Source organism: Pseudorca crassidens, chromosome 6, assembly GCF_039906515.1.
Source record: "Pseudorca crassidens isolate mPseCra1 chromosome 6, mPseCra1.hap1, whole genome shotgun sequence".
Classification (NCBI taxonomy): domain Eukaryota; kingdom Metazoa; phylum Chordata; class Mammalia; order Artiodactyla; family Delphinidae; genus Pseudorca; species Pseudorca crassidens.
The window spans coordinates 97,177,410-97,191,499 of record NC_090301.1 but is presented as its reverse complement, the minus strand read 5'-3'; the positions used below and the strand labels follow the sequence as shown (position 1 = coordinate 97,191,499).

General features: G+C 43.3%; 1 long non-coding RNA gene across 1 annotated transcript; it reads left to right on the top strand.

Moving 5' to 3' along the window:
- Positions 1–6,378: 6,378 nt before the first annotated feature.
- On the top strand, positions 6,379–13,723 carry LOC137225898 (uncharacterized). The gene is made up of 3 exons (XR_010944080.1): positions 6,379–6,436; positions 13,269–13,379; positions 13,700–13,723. It is a non-coding gene; the product is annotated as an uncharacterized lncRNA (long non-coding RNA).
- The last annotated feature ends 367 nt before the right edge of the window (positions 13,724–14,090 follow it).

Genomic DNA, 14,090 nt, shown 5'->3' with positions numbered 1-14,090 from the left:
TCTTATGATGTTTCTTTTTCTGTGTGACTTATTTCAGTTAGAATCATCATACCTGAATCCACTCATTGTGTTGCTAAGGGCCTGATGACATAGATTTCATTGCTGAGTGATATTCCTTTGTAAGTAATACCACAACTTCTTTATCCATTTTTCACTTTCTGCGATGTTGAACTTGTACTGTAAACGAGGTTCTTGTAAACAGAGCCGTCCCAAACTTTGGGGTGGCTGTGTCTTTTTGATTTTAATTTCCCTAAGCTATAGGACCATAAGTGGAAGTGCCCTAGGCTCTGTTGCTGTGTTTTTTAGATGTTTCAGGAAACACCAAACACTTCTCCCGAGTGTCTGTTGGCAATTTACATCCCGCCCATCAGCATAACAAGGCTCCCAGTTCTCCATGGCCTGTCCTGCCTTTCTGGATTTTACACTTTTTTCAGATGGCCCTTTTGACCGGGGGGAAGTGAGACTTCATTGTAGTGCAGATTTCCTTTACAAGCTTGCTTGGTTCTCCAAAAAGGGCGTATGCGTTTTTTCCTGAATATATTCAGGAAAAAACGCATACGCCCTTTTTGGCCAAGTGCATCATTGTGGACGTTCTGCCTCTTTTCCTATGCTTTCAATGCAATTCCAGTCTACCTCCTGAAATCGGTTTCCTGCAATTCTGCCCCGCTTTCAAGTCCTCTTGGCAGCCTTACTTCAGTATATTTTTGGACGATAGCTGTCATTTATAACTCTGCAGGTTTGTGAATTACATTGCCCCTGAGCTCCTTTCTTCAACTCGCTTTCTTGTGAGCTGGCCGCAACACCGCAGCATGGCTTCAGGCCCTAATCTGGTTCCGGCACGGCACGCTGAGCCTTTGGTTAATTCCTCTTCCTGGTGGGAAATGAGAGTTAAATTTGCCCGTCCAGACACCTCCAGCTAATCTCTCATTGGTTCTCGCTATTCCTGTTCATCTTCCGCAGAAATTGCAAACTGGGCCAAACAGGAGGTTAAAGGGACTGACTCTCCAAGTCGGGAGAGTGTTAGTAAAGCGTCTGGAATGTTGCACCCGAGTACCAGGGTACGAAAACTGAGACATATTTGAACACGTCTCCCGATCACATGGTTGATCATACTCTAGGTTCCACATGCATGTTTTAGCTGAAGGAAGAATACATTAAACCTGGGTAGTTGAAACACGTGGAATGGGTACCATGCAATATGACTTCAAAGGGTCTTCATTTGCTCACCGAACCTCTCCAATCCTATCACTGCTGCGTTTATGCCCCTGTACACATGCTTGATTCTCTTTCGGAGACATAGCAATCCATAGGTTTTAAGATACTTACTAGTCAGGTACATTGTTAGGCGTTTAATATGGGGTGTTGAGTCCATTTTGTTGAGCAAGGAGTAGCTCTTGTCTATTCCATATTTGGCTTAAGGAACTTTATCTGTGCTCATTTCAATCTCTGGTTTTATGCAGCACCCCAACTCACCTTTCCCCTTAAGCAAGCATAAGTTGGTTTTCTAAATTTGAGACCCTGTTCTGTTTTGGAATTCAGTTCCTGTGTAGCCAAGTTTACATTCCGTGTATTAGTGATATCTTATGATGTTTCTTTTTCTGTGTGACTTATTTCAGTTAGAATCATCGTACCTGAATCCACTCATTATGCTGCTACGGGCCTGGTGACAGAGATTTCATTGCTGAGTGATACTGCATTGTACGTAAGTTCCACAAATTCTTTATCCATTTTTCACTTTCTGTGATGTTGAACTTGTAAGGTAAACGAGGTTCTTGTAAACAGAGGCGTCCCAAACTTTGGGGTGGCTGTGTCTTTTTGATTTTAATTTCCCTAAGCTATAGGACCATAAGTGGAAGTGCCCTAGGCTCTGTTGCTGTGTTTTTTAGATGTTTCAGGAAACACCAAACACTTCTCCCGAGTGTCTGTTGGCAATTTACATCCCGCCCATCAGCATAACAAGGCTCCCAGTTCTCCATGGCCTGTCCTGCCTTTCTGGATTTTACACTTTTTTCAGATGGCCCTTTTGACCGGGGGGAAGTGAGACTTCATTGTAGTGCAGATTTCCTTTGCAAGCTTGGTTGGTTGGCCAAAAGGGCGTATGCGTTTTTTCCCGAATATATTCAGGAAAAAATGCATACGCCCTTTTTGGCCAAGTGCATCATTGTGGACGTTCTACCTCTTTTCCTATGCTTTCAATGCAATTCCAGTCTACCTCCTGAAATCGGTTTCCTGCAATTCTGCCCCGCTTTCAAGTCCTCTTGGCAGCCTTACTTCAGTATATTTTTGGACGATAGCTGTCATTTATAACTCTGCAGGTTTGTGAATTACATTGCCCCTGAGCTCCTTTCTTCAACTCGCTTTCTTGTGAGCTGGCCGCAACACCGCAGGATGGCTTCAGGCCCTAATCTGGTTCCGGCACGGCACGCTGAACTTTTGGTTAATTCCTCTTCCTGGTGGGAAATGAGAGTTAAATTTGCCCGTCCAGACACATCCAGCTAGTCTCTCATTGGTTCTCCCTATTCCTGTTCATCTTCCACAGAAATTGCAAACTGGGCCAAACAGGAGGTTAAAGGGACTGACTCTCCAAGTTGGGACAGTGTAAGTAAAGCGTCTGGAATGTTGCACCCGAGTACCAGGGTACGAAAACTGAGACATATTTGAACACGTCTCCCGTTCACACGGTTGATCATACTCTGGGTTCCACATGCATGTTTTAGCTGAAGGAAGAATACCTTAAACCTGGGTAGTTGAAACCCGTGGAATGGGTACCATGCAATATGACTTCAAAGGGTCTTCATTTGCTCACCGAACCTCTCCAATCCTATCACTGCTGCGTTTATGCCTCTGTACACACGCTTGATTCTCTTTTGGAGACATAGCAATCCATAGGTTTTAAGATACTTACTAGTCAGGTACATTATTAGGCGTTTAATATGGGGTGTTGAGTCCATTTCGTTGAGCAAGGAGTAGCTCTTGTCTATTCCATATTTGGCTTAAGGAACGTTATCTGTGCTCATTTCAATCTCTGGTTTTATGCAGCACCCCAACTCACCTTTCCCCTTAAGCAAGCATAAGTTGGTTTTCTAAATTTGAGACCCTGTTCTGTTCTGTATTTCAGTTCCTGTGTAGTCAAGTTTACATTCCGTGTATTACTGATATCTTATGATGTTTCTTTTTCTGTGTGACTTATTTCAGTTAGAATCATCATACCTGAATCCACTCATTGTGTTGCTAAGGGCCTGATGACATAGATTTCATTGCTGAGTGATATTCCTTTGTAAGTAATACCACAACTTCTTTATCCATTTTTCACTTTCTGCGATGTTGAACTTGTACTGTAAATGAGGTTCTTGTAAACAGAGGCGTCCCAAACTTTGGGGTGGCTGTGTCTTTTTTATTTTAATTTCTCTAAGCTATAGGACCATAAGTGGAAGTGCCCTAGGCTCTGTTGCTGTGTTTGTTAGATGTTTCAGGAAACACCAAACACTTCTCCCGAGTGTCTGTTGGCAATTTACATCCCGCCCATCAGCATAACAAGGCTCCCAGTTCTCCATGGCCTGTCCTGCCTTTCTGGATTTTACACTTTTTTCAGATGGCCCTTTTGACCAGGGGGAAGTGAGACTTTATTGTAGTGCAGATTTCCTTTGCAAGTTTGCTTGGTTGGCCAAAAAGGGCGTATGCGTTTTTTCCCGAATATATTCAGGAAAAAACGCATACGCCCTTTTTGGCCAAGTGCATCATTCTGGACGTTCTGCCTCTTTTCCTATGCTTTCAATGCAATTCCAGTCTACCTCCTGAAATCGGTTTCCTGCAATTCTGCCCCGCTTTCAAGTCCTCTTGGCAGCCTTACTTCAGTATATTTTTGGACGATAGCTGTCATTTATAACTCTGCAGGTTTGTGAATTACATTGCCCCTGAGCTCCTTTCTTCAACTCGCTTTCTTGTGAGCTGGCCGCAACACCGCAGGATGGCTTCAGGCCCTAATCTGGTTCCGGCACGGCACGCTGAACCTTTGGTTAATTCCTCTTCCTGGTGGGAAATGAGAGTTAAATTTACCCGTCCAGACACCTCCAGCTAGTCTCTCATTGGTTCTCGCTATTCCTGTTCATCTTCCACAGAAATTGCAAACTGGGCCAAACAGGAGGTTAAAGGGACTGACTCTCCAAGTTGGGAGAGTGTTAGTAAAGCGTCTGGAATGTTGCACGCGAGTACCAGGGTACGAAAACTGAGACATATTTGAACACGTCTCCCGATCACATGGTTGATCATACTCTGGGTTCCACATGCATGTTTTAGCTGAAGGAAGAATACCTTAAACCTGGGTAGTTGAAACCCGTGGAATGGGTACCATGCAATATGACTTCAAAGGGTCTTCATTTGCTCACCGAACCTCTCCAATCCTATCACTGCTGCGTTTATGCCCCTGTACACATGCTTGATTCTCTTTCGGAGACATAGCAATCCATAGGTTTTAAGATACTTACTAGTCAGGTACATTCTTAGTCGTTTAATATGCGGTGTTGAGTCCATTTCGTTGAGCAAGGAGTAGCTCTTGTCTATTCCATATTTGGCTTAAGGAACTTTATCTGTGCTCATTTCAATCTCTGGTTTTATGCAGCACCCCAACTCACGTTTCGCGTTAAGCAAGCATAAGTTGGTTTTCTAAATTTGAGACCGTGTTCTGTTCTGTAATTCAGTTCCTGTGTAGCCAAGTTTACATTCCGTGTATTACTGATATCTTATGATGTTTCTTTTTCTGTGTGACTTATTTCAGTTAGAATCATCGTACCTGAATCCACTCATTGTGCTGCTAAGGGCCTGATGACATAGATTTCATTGCTGAGTGATATTGCTTTGTAAGTAAATACCACAACTTCTTTATCCATTTTTCACTTTCTGCGATGTTGAACTTGTACTGTAAACGAGGTTCTTGTAAACAGAGCCGTTCCAAACTTTGGGGTGGCTGTGTCTTTTTGATTTTAATTTCCCTAAGCTATAGGACCATAAGTGGAAGTGCCCTAGGCTCTGTTGCTGTGTTTTTTAGATGTTTCAGGAAACACCAAACACTTCTCCCTAGTGTCTGTTGGCAATTTACATCCCGCCCATCAGCATAACAAGGCTCCCAGTTCTCCATGGCCTGTCCTGCCTTTCTGGATTTTACACTTTTTTCAGATGGCCCTTTTGACCGGGGGGAAGTGAGACTTCATTGTAGTGCAGATTTCCTTTGCAAGTTTGCTTGGTTGGCCAACAAGTGCGTATGTGTTTTTTCCTGAATATATTCAAGAAAAAATGCATACGCCCTTTTTGGCCAAGTGCATCATTGTGGACGTTCTGCCTCTTTTCCTATGCTTTCAATGCAATTCCAGTCTACCTCCTGAAATCGGTTTCCTGCAATTCTGTCCTGCTTTCAAGTCCTCTTGGCAGCCTTACTTCAGTATATTTTTGGACGATAGCTGTCATTTATAACTCTGCAGGTTTGTGAATTATATTGCCCCTGAGCTCCTTTCTTCAACTCGCTTTCTTGTGAGCTGGCCGCAACACCGCAGCATGGCTTCAGGCCCTAATCTGGTTCCGGCACGGCACGCTGAGCCTTTGGTTAATTCCTCTTCCTGGTGGGAAATGAGAGTTAAATTTGCCCGTCCAGACACCTCCAGCTAATCTCTCATTGGTTCTCGCTATTCCTGTTCATCTTCCGCAGAAATTGCAAACTGGGCCAAACAGGAGGTTAAAGGGACTGACTCTCCAAGTCGGGAGAGTGTTAGTAAAGCGTCTGGAATGTTGCACCCGAGTATCAGGGTACGAAAACTGAGACATATTTGAACACGTCTCCCGATCACATGGTTTATCATACTCTAGGTTCCACATGCATGTTTTAGCTGAAGGAAGAATACATTAAACCTGGGTAGTTGAAACCCGTGGAATGGGTACCATGCAATATGACTTCAAAGGGTCTTCATTTGCTCACCGAACCTCTCCAATCCTATCACTGCTGCGTTTATGCCCCTGTACACACGCTTGATTCTCTTTTGGAGACATAGCAATCCATAGGTTTTAAGATACTTACTAGTCAGGTACATTCTTAGGCGTTTAATATGCGGTGTTGAGTCCATTTCGTTGAGCAAGGAGTAGCTCTTGTCTATTCCATATTTGGCTTAAGGAACTTTATCTGTGCTCATTTCAATCTCTGGTTTTATGCAGCACCCCAACTCACCTTTTCTCTTAAGCAAGCATAAGTTGGTTTTCTAAATTTGAGACCCTGTTCTGTTTTGGAATTCAGTTCCTGTGTAGCCAAGTTTAAATTCCGTGTATTAGTGATATCTTATGATGTTTCTTTTTCTGTGTGACTTATTTCAGTTAGAATCATCGTACCTGAATCCACTCATTATGCTTCTACGGGCCTGATGACATAGATTTCATTGCTGAGTGATACTGCATTGTACGTAAGTACCACAAGTTCTTTATCCATTTTTCACTTTCTGTGATACTGAACTTGTACGGTAAACGAGGTTCTTGTAAACAGAGGCGTCCCAAACTTTGGGGTGGCTGTGTCTTTTTGATTTTAATTTCCCTAAGCTATAGGACCATAAGTGGAATTGCCCTAGGCTCTGTTGCTTTGTTTTTTAGATGTTTCAGGAAACACCATACACTTCTCCCGAGTGTCTGTTGGCAATTTACATCCCGCCCATCAGCATAACAAGGCTCCCAGTTCTCCATGGCCTGTCCTGCCTTTCTGGATTTTACACTTTTTTCAGATGGCCCTTTTGACCGGGGGGAAGTGAGACTTCATTGTAGTGCAGATTTCCTTTGCAAGTTTGCTTGGTTGGCGAAAAAGGGCGTATGCGTTTTTTCCTGAATATATTCAGGAAAAAACGCATACGCCCTTTCTGGCCAAGTGCATCATTGTGGACGTTCTGCCTCTTTTCCTATGCTTTCAATGCAATTCCAGTCTACCTCCTGAAATCGGTTTCCTGCAATTCTGCCCCACTTTCAAGTCCTCTTGGCAGCCTTACTTCAGTATATTTTTGGACGATAGCTGTCATTTATAACTCTGCAGGTTTGTGAATTACAGTTCCCCTGAGCTTCTTTCTTCATCTCGCTTTCTTGTGAGCTGGCCGCAACACCGCAGGATTGCTTCAGGCCCTAATCTGTTTCCGGCATGGCACGCTGAGCCTTTGGTTAGTTCCTCTTCCTGGTGGGAAATGACAGTTAAATTTGCCCGTCCAGACACCTCCAGCTAGTCTGTCATTGGTTCTCCCTATTCCTATTCATCTTCCGCAGAAATTGCAAACTGGGCCAAACAGGAGTTTAAAGGCACTGACTCTCCAAGTTGGGAGAGTGTTAGTAAAGCGTCTGGAATGTTGCACCCGAGTACCAGGGGACGAAAACTGAGACATATTTGAACACGTCTCCCGATCACACGGTTGATCATACTCTGGGTTCCACATGCATATTTTAGCTGAAGGAAGAATACCTTAAACCTGGAGAGTTGAGACCCGTGGAATGGGTACCATGCAATATGACTTCAAAGAGTCTTCATTTGCTCACTGAACCTCTCCAATCCTGTCACAGCTGTGTTTATGCCCCTGTACACACGCTTGATTCTCTTTCAGACATAGCCATCCATACGTTTTAAGATTCTTACTAGTCAGGTATATTCTTAGGCGTTTAATATGGGGTGTTGAGTCCATTTCGTTGAGCAAGGAGTAGCTCTTGTCTATTCCATATTTGGCTTAAGGAACTTTATCTGTGCTCATTTCAAACTCTAGTTTGATGCAGCACCCCAACTCACCTTCCCCCTTAAGCAAGCATAAGTTGGTTTTCTAAACTTGAGACCCTGTTCTGTTTTGTAATTCAGTTCATGTGTAGCCAAGTTCGCATTCTGTGTATTAGTGATACCTTATGATGTTTCTTTTCTGTTTGACTTATTTCAGTTCGAATCATCATACCTGAATCTACTCATTGTAGTGCTACGGGCCTGATGACATAGATTTCATTGCTGAGTGTTATTGCATTGTACGTAAGTACCACAACTTCTTTATCCATTTTTCACTTTCTGCGATATTGAACTTGTACGGTAAGCGAGGTTCTTGTAAACAGAGCCGTCCCAAACTTTGGGGTGGCTGTGTCTTTTTGATTTTAATTTCCCTAAGCTATAGGACCATAAGTGGAAGTGCCCTAGGCTCTGTTGCTTTGTTTTTTAAATGTTTCAGGAAACACCATACACTTCTCCCGAGTGGCTGTTGGCAATTTACATCCCGCCCATCAGCATAAGAAGGCTCCCAGTTCTCCATGGCCTGTGGTGCCTTTTTGGATTTTACACTTTTTTCAGATGGCCCTTTTGACCCGGTGGAAGTGAGAGTTCATTGTAGTGCAGATTTCCTTTGCAAGCTTACTTGGTTGGCCAAAAAGGGCGTATGCGTTTTTTCCTGAATATATTCAGGAAAAAACGCATACGCCCTTTTTGGCCAAGTGCATCATTGTCGAGGTTCTGACTCTCTTCATATGTTTTCAATGCAATTCCAGTCTACCTACTGAAATCGGTTTCCTGCAATTCTGCCTTGCTTTCAATGCCTCTTCATAGCCTTACCTCAATATATTTTTTGAAAATAGTTGGCCTTTATAACTCTGCAGGTTTTTGAATTGCAGTGGCCCTTAGCTCCATTTTTCAGCTCTTATTTTTGTGGTCTTGCCCCATAACCACAGGATTCCTTGAAGCCCTATTTTTCTTCTGGGGCACCTTGCTGTGCCTTTGGTTAATTCTTCTTACTGATGTGGCATTAGAGTGACATGTGCCCATTGAAACCGCTACAGCTAGTTTCTCACTGGTTCCCCCTATTCCCATTCATCCTCCGCACTAACTGCAGACTGTGCAATACCAGAACTTAAAGGCATTGACTCTCCATGTGGGGATGTTGTTAGTAAAGTGGCTGGAATGTCGATCCGGAGCCCCAGGAGAGGAAAAATGAGGTGCGTTTTAGAAACCTTTCCCGATCATATGGTATACCAGTCGCTGGGTTTCCCAAGCATGGTTTAGCTGTAGGAAGATTCCCTTCAACCTGGAGTGTTGGGACCCTTGGAATGAGTAGCATGAAGTATTGCATTAAACTTTCGGCAGTTGCTCACCAAAGCTCACCAATCCTCTCAGCCCCAAGTGTCCAGCCTTATGTCTTATCCAGCTGTGGGTTTATATGTGGTCAATCCAGGTTGCATCACAGCCCCTGAGCGAATTTTGTAAGAATTTTTCTCTCTTTCATTGTTTCAGCGTTTTGTTTTTAAAATTTATTTCTATAATGGGGTTTAGCTCATTTTCACTGCTGTGTTTGTGCCGCTCTGCACACACTTGATTCCCTTATGGAGATATATCAATACATGGGTTTTAAGATTCTTATTACTCAGATATATTTCTCTGCGGTGTATAGGGTGTGTTGAGGCCAGTTCATTGAGCAAGGTGTAGATCTTGTCTAATACCTATTTGGTTTATTGAACGGTATCTGTGCTAATTTCAAACTCTGGTTTTATGCATCACCCCACCTCTCCTTTCCCCTTAAGCTGACATAAGTGTGTTTTCTAAATGTGAGACACTGTTCTGTTCTGTAATTCATTTCTTGTGCAGCCATATTTACCCTCCCTCTATAAGTGATATCTTATGATATGTTTCTTTTTCTGTTTGACTTATTTCAAGTAGTATTATCGGACCTAAATCCACTCTTTATCCTTCTACTAGCCTTATTACATTGATTTCATGGTGAAGAGATATTCCATTGTACATAAGTACCACATCTTCTTTATCCATTGTTCTCTTTCCTGGGATATTTAAGGTGTACTGAAGTTGAGGTTCTTGTAAACAGAGTAGCCCTAAACTGTGGTGTGCTTGTGTCTTGTTGATTTTAGACTTCCCTAGATATACTCCCATGATTGGAAGTGTCCTATGCTCTGTAGCTCTGTTTTTTAGATGATTTAGGAACCACCATACACTTCTCCAGAGTGGCTCTCGGCAGTTCACACACTGCCCATCAGCGTATAAAGGCTCCCTGTTCTCCATGGCCTGTCCTGCATTTCTGGTTTTTACAATTTTTTAGGATGGCCCTTTTGACTGGTGGGAAATGAGACTTCTTTGTTGTGCACATTTGCATTGCTTGCTTGCTTCGTTGCCCATAAAGTGCGTATGCGTTTTTTTCCTGGATATAATCAGGAAAAAACGCATACGCCCTTTTGGGCCAACTGCATCATTGTCGAAATTCTGCCGCTTTTCATGTGCGTTAAAGACGAGTCCAATCTATCTCTTGAAATCTGTTTCTTGCAATTCTGTCTTGCATTCAGATCCTCTTCTTTGCCTTACCTCAACATATTTTTGGACGTTAGTTTTCATTTATAACTCTGCAGGTTTGTGAATTGCAGTGACCCTGAGCTCCATTTTTTAAGTTGCTCTTTTGTGAGCTGGCCTCAAACCCGCAGGATTGCTTCAGGCCCTATTTTGGCTCCGGCGAGGCAGGCTGAGCCTTTCTTTAATTCTTATTCTTAATGGGAAATTAGAGTGATATGTGCCCGTCCAAACCCCTACAACTATTCTCTCATTGGTTCCCCCTCTTCCCGTTCATCCTCCTCACAATTTGCAAAATGTGTGAAACAGAAGTTTAAATGTGCTGATTCTCCAAGTGGGGAGATTCTAAGTAGCGTGGCTGGAATGGTGAACAGGAGCACCAGGAGAGGATAAATGAGGTGCATTTTAGACACATCTCCCGATCACATGGTGTACAGTCCTCTGGGTTTTCCATGCATGTTTTAGCTGTAGGAAGATCCCTTGAACCTGCAGATTTGGGACCCATTGAATGGGTACCAGGTAGTATTACTTTAAAGGGTGTGCATTTCCTCACCCAACCTCACATTTCTCTTAGCGCAAACAGTTTCCAGCCTTATGTCTCATCCTGCTGTGGGTCTAGATGTGTTCAATCCATGTTGCATCACCGTCCCTGAGGAAAACTTGTAAGAGGTTTTCTCTGTCTCTCTGTCGTTTATTTTTTTCAATTTATTACTATATTGGTTACAGCTGATTTTCAAAGCTCTGTTTCTTGCTGCTGTACATCCACTTGATTCACGTACAGAGAGACATCAATAAATTCTTTTTCAGATTCTTACCAGTCGTATATATTCTTTTCCGGTGACTTGAGTGTGCTGAGTGCAGTTCTTTTAGCTACCGTGTAGGCCTTGTTGATTATCAGTTTGGTATTTGGAATGGTATCTTTGCTAATTTCAACCTCCTGGATGATGCCTCACCCCTCCCCACCTTTCCCGTTTAGCAGCCTTATGCGTGTTTTCTACATATTTGACTATGTTTTTGTTTTGTAATTTATTTCATGTGTAGCCATTTTGGATTCCACCTTTAAGTGATAGCTTATGATATGTGTCTTTTTCTTTTTGAATTCTGTCACTTAGAATGATCATACGTAACTCCTCGGGAGTTGTTACAACTGGCCATATTTCATTGATTTCCAGGCTGAATAATATTCCACTCTACCTAAGTACCACATCTCTATCCATTTTTTCCCTCCAGAGACATTTAAGTTATATCCTAGTCGAGGATCTTTTAAACAGAGAGGGGGTAAACATTGGGGTGCCTGTGTCCTCTCGATTTTTGTTTTTCCCAAGATATACGCCCATGAGTGCAAGTGCCCTATGCTCTGTAGCTCATTTTTTAGATGCTTTAGTAAACACAATACACTTCTCCAGAATGGCCGTTGGCAATATACATTTCCACTATAAGTCTCACAGGGCTCCCTCTTCTCGTTGCCCTGTCCTGCATTTCTGTTGTTTACGCTTTATGAGGATGGCTCTTCTGACTGATATGAAGTGATATCTTTTGTAGTATTGACTTCCAGTGCCCACCTGTTTGGTTGGCTAAAAAAGTGTATGCCCTTTTCTTGAATATATACAGAAAAAAACGCATACACCCTTTTTGGCCAACTGCAATGTTCAGCTCCTTTTCTTGTGCTTAATGGTGAGTCCTTTCTACCTCCTCAAATCCCTTTCCTGCCATTCTCCCTTGCTTACAAGTCCTTTTCTTTGACTTTCCTCAAGACATTTTTCAGTGATGGATATTTTCAACTCTGCAGTTTTGTGAATTTTACTGCCCCTGAGTTCCATTGTTCAACTTGTGTTTATGGGAACTGGCCACAAAGCAGCGGGATTTCCTCAAGCCCTATACTGTTTCCATGGGCAACCCTAGCCTTTGGTCAATTCGTCTTCCTGATTGGAAATTAGAGTGACATGTGCCTGTCTGAACACCTAGGACTTGTCTCTCATTGTTCCTCATCCTTCCGCTTCATCCTCTGGACAAATTCCAAACTGTACGCAACAGGATGTTGACAGTGCTGACATCTCCAAGTGGGGAGACTGTTAGTAAAGACGCTGGAGGGGTGAACCCGAGCACCAGGAGATGAGGAGATGAGATGCCTTTTCCAAACTCTTCCCGATCAGACGGTATACCATCCTCTGGGTGTGACAGACATGTTTTAGCAGTAGGAAGAGTCCCATTCATGTAAGGAGAACACCAGGGCTTTTTCAAAATCAGTGTCTCCCCGAAACCCAAACTGGGGAAGTTTTTAAGCTACGGCTACACATATGTTCATTAAGGGCCTTGGGAAGTAGGCAGAGTCCAAACTTTAGATAATTGAAGTCTTCAGGGTCAGAAGCACTCACCACCAGCTTCCCTTAGGCTACACTTTAACTGTCATTGATAGATGATGTCAATAAAAATATCTATTCTTTTTCAGATTATTTCCCCTTATAGGTTATTGCAAAATGTTGAGTGTAGTTCCCTGTGCTATACAGTAGTTCCTTGTTGATGATCTATTTTATACATAGCAGTGTGTATGTGTTAATTCCAAACTGTTAATTTATCCCTCCTCCCACCTTTCCCCTTTGGTAATAATAAATTATAAGATTTTATACTTCTCAGAAATGGGGGAGCTGAAAGAGAGGTATCATTTTCAATGGAAAAGCATTTAAAACAAGATTGAAGGTTTAACCAAGATTATTAGATGTACATCCTTGGAAAGAAATCACTTCGTTTCTCTAATATTGACCTGACAAATAAGACAAACCTTTTCACTGAACTTGCTTATAAAAAGTAATGGAAATATCAAATGGAAGTGTTAAAAACATCTTATTTTACCCGAGCCTTATACACTGTTCTATGTTAACTACAGTTTGGCTCACACATCTGTTCATTGAGGTTACAATAGTCTCAATTTCTGTTACTGATCCTCCAGAGTGGACCCCAACAAGTGTCCCCCTGCCCAGTGTCATTGGGGCCAACAGATCGAGACTGAGTTTGGTTCACAAGCAAAGGAAACTTTATATTTTGATCAGAGAATGGAGAGGTGAGAGCATGCACTACCCCGTGGGCTGTGGGCTGGGCTGCTGTGTAGAGATCCTGTCAGAGTCAGTGGGAGGGAAGGAGGGGGCGGAGCTCTCGAGGGCCGGGTTGGCTGTAGCTCAGGCTCTATATCGTGGAGTCTGCACTGGGCCCCAGGAGCTGAGGTGTCGACCCAGCCATTCTGCACTAGGAAATCTGGTCTGAAGTGCCGGGTGTGGAACCTCTGCATGCGGGACCCTAGGAGCACGTGAAATTAGACAAAGCACAAAGGATAAAAAAGGTTAGACTTGACTTTATTGCCCAGATTCTATTTTTATCTCCCAGGGATTTTTAATGGGCTTTGCTGGGGACAAACCCCTCCTCTGCTTTTTGTCCCGTTCCTCATTCTTGGAGTGCTGAGGGTGCAGACCCTTCTTCTGTAACTGCTGAGTGCTGAGTTGGGAGCCCTCATACCCTGGGGCGAGGGTCAGAGCTTCTCCCCAGCAGCCTCCCGGTGACGTTGATTGTCCCCAGGACCCCTGCCTCCCTGCTCGTCCACCTGAGCACCAGCATTGGAAGTGTTATAGATTCTAATGACCTTTAAGGGTCCAGGAAAGAGATGTGCAGAGACGCTGTGGGGGCCGGTTTCACCCCGCCCCACATTTGTTTGGCCACCTTAGGCTGACCGTTTCTGCCAGCCTAGATGCTCTGACCAGTAGTCTGCGCTTTCTTCAAT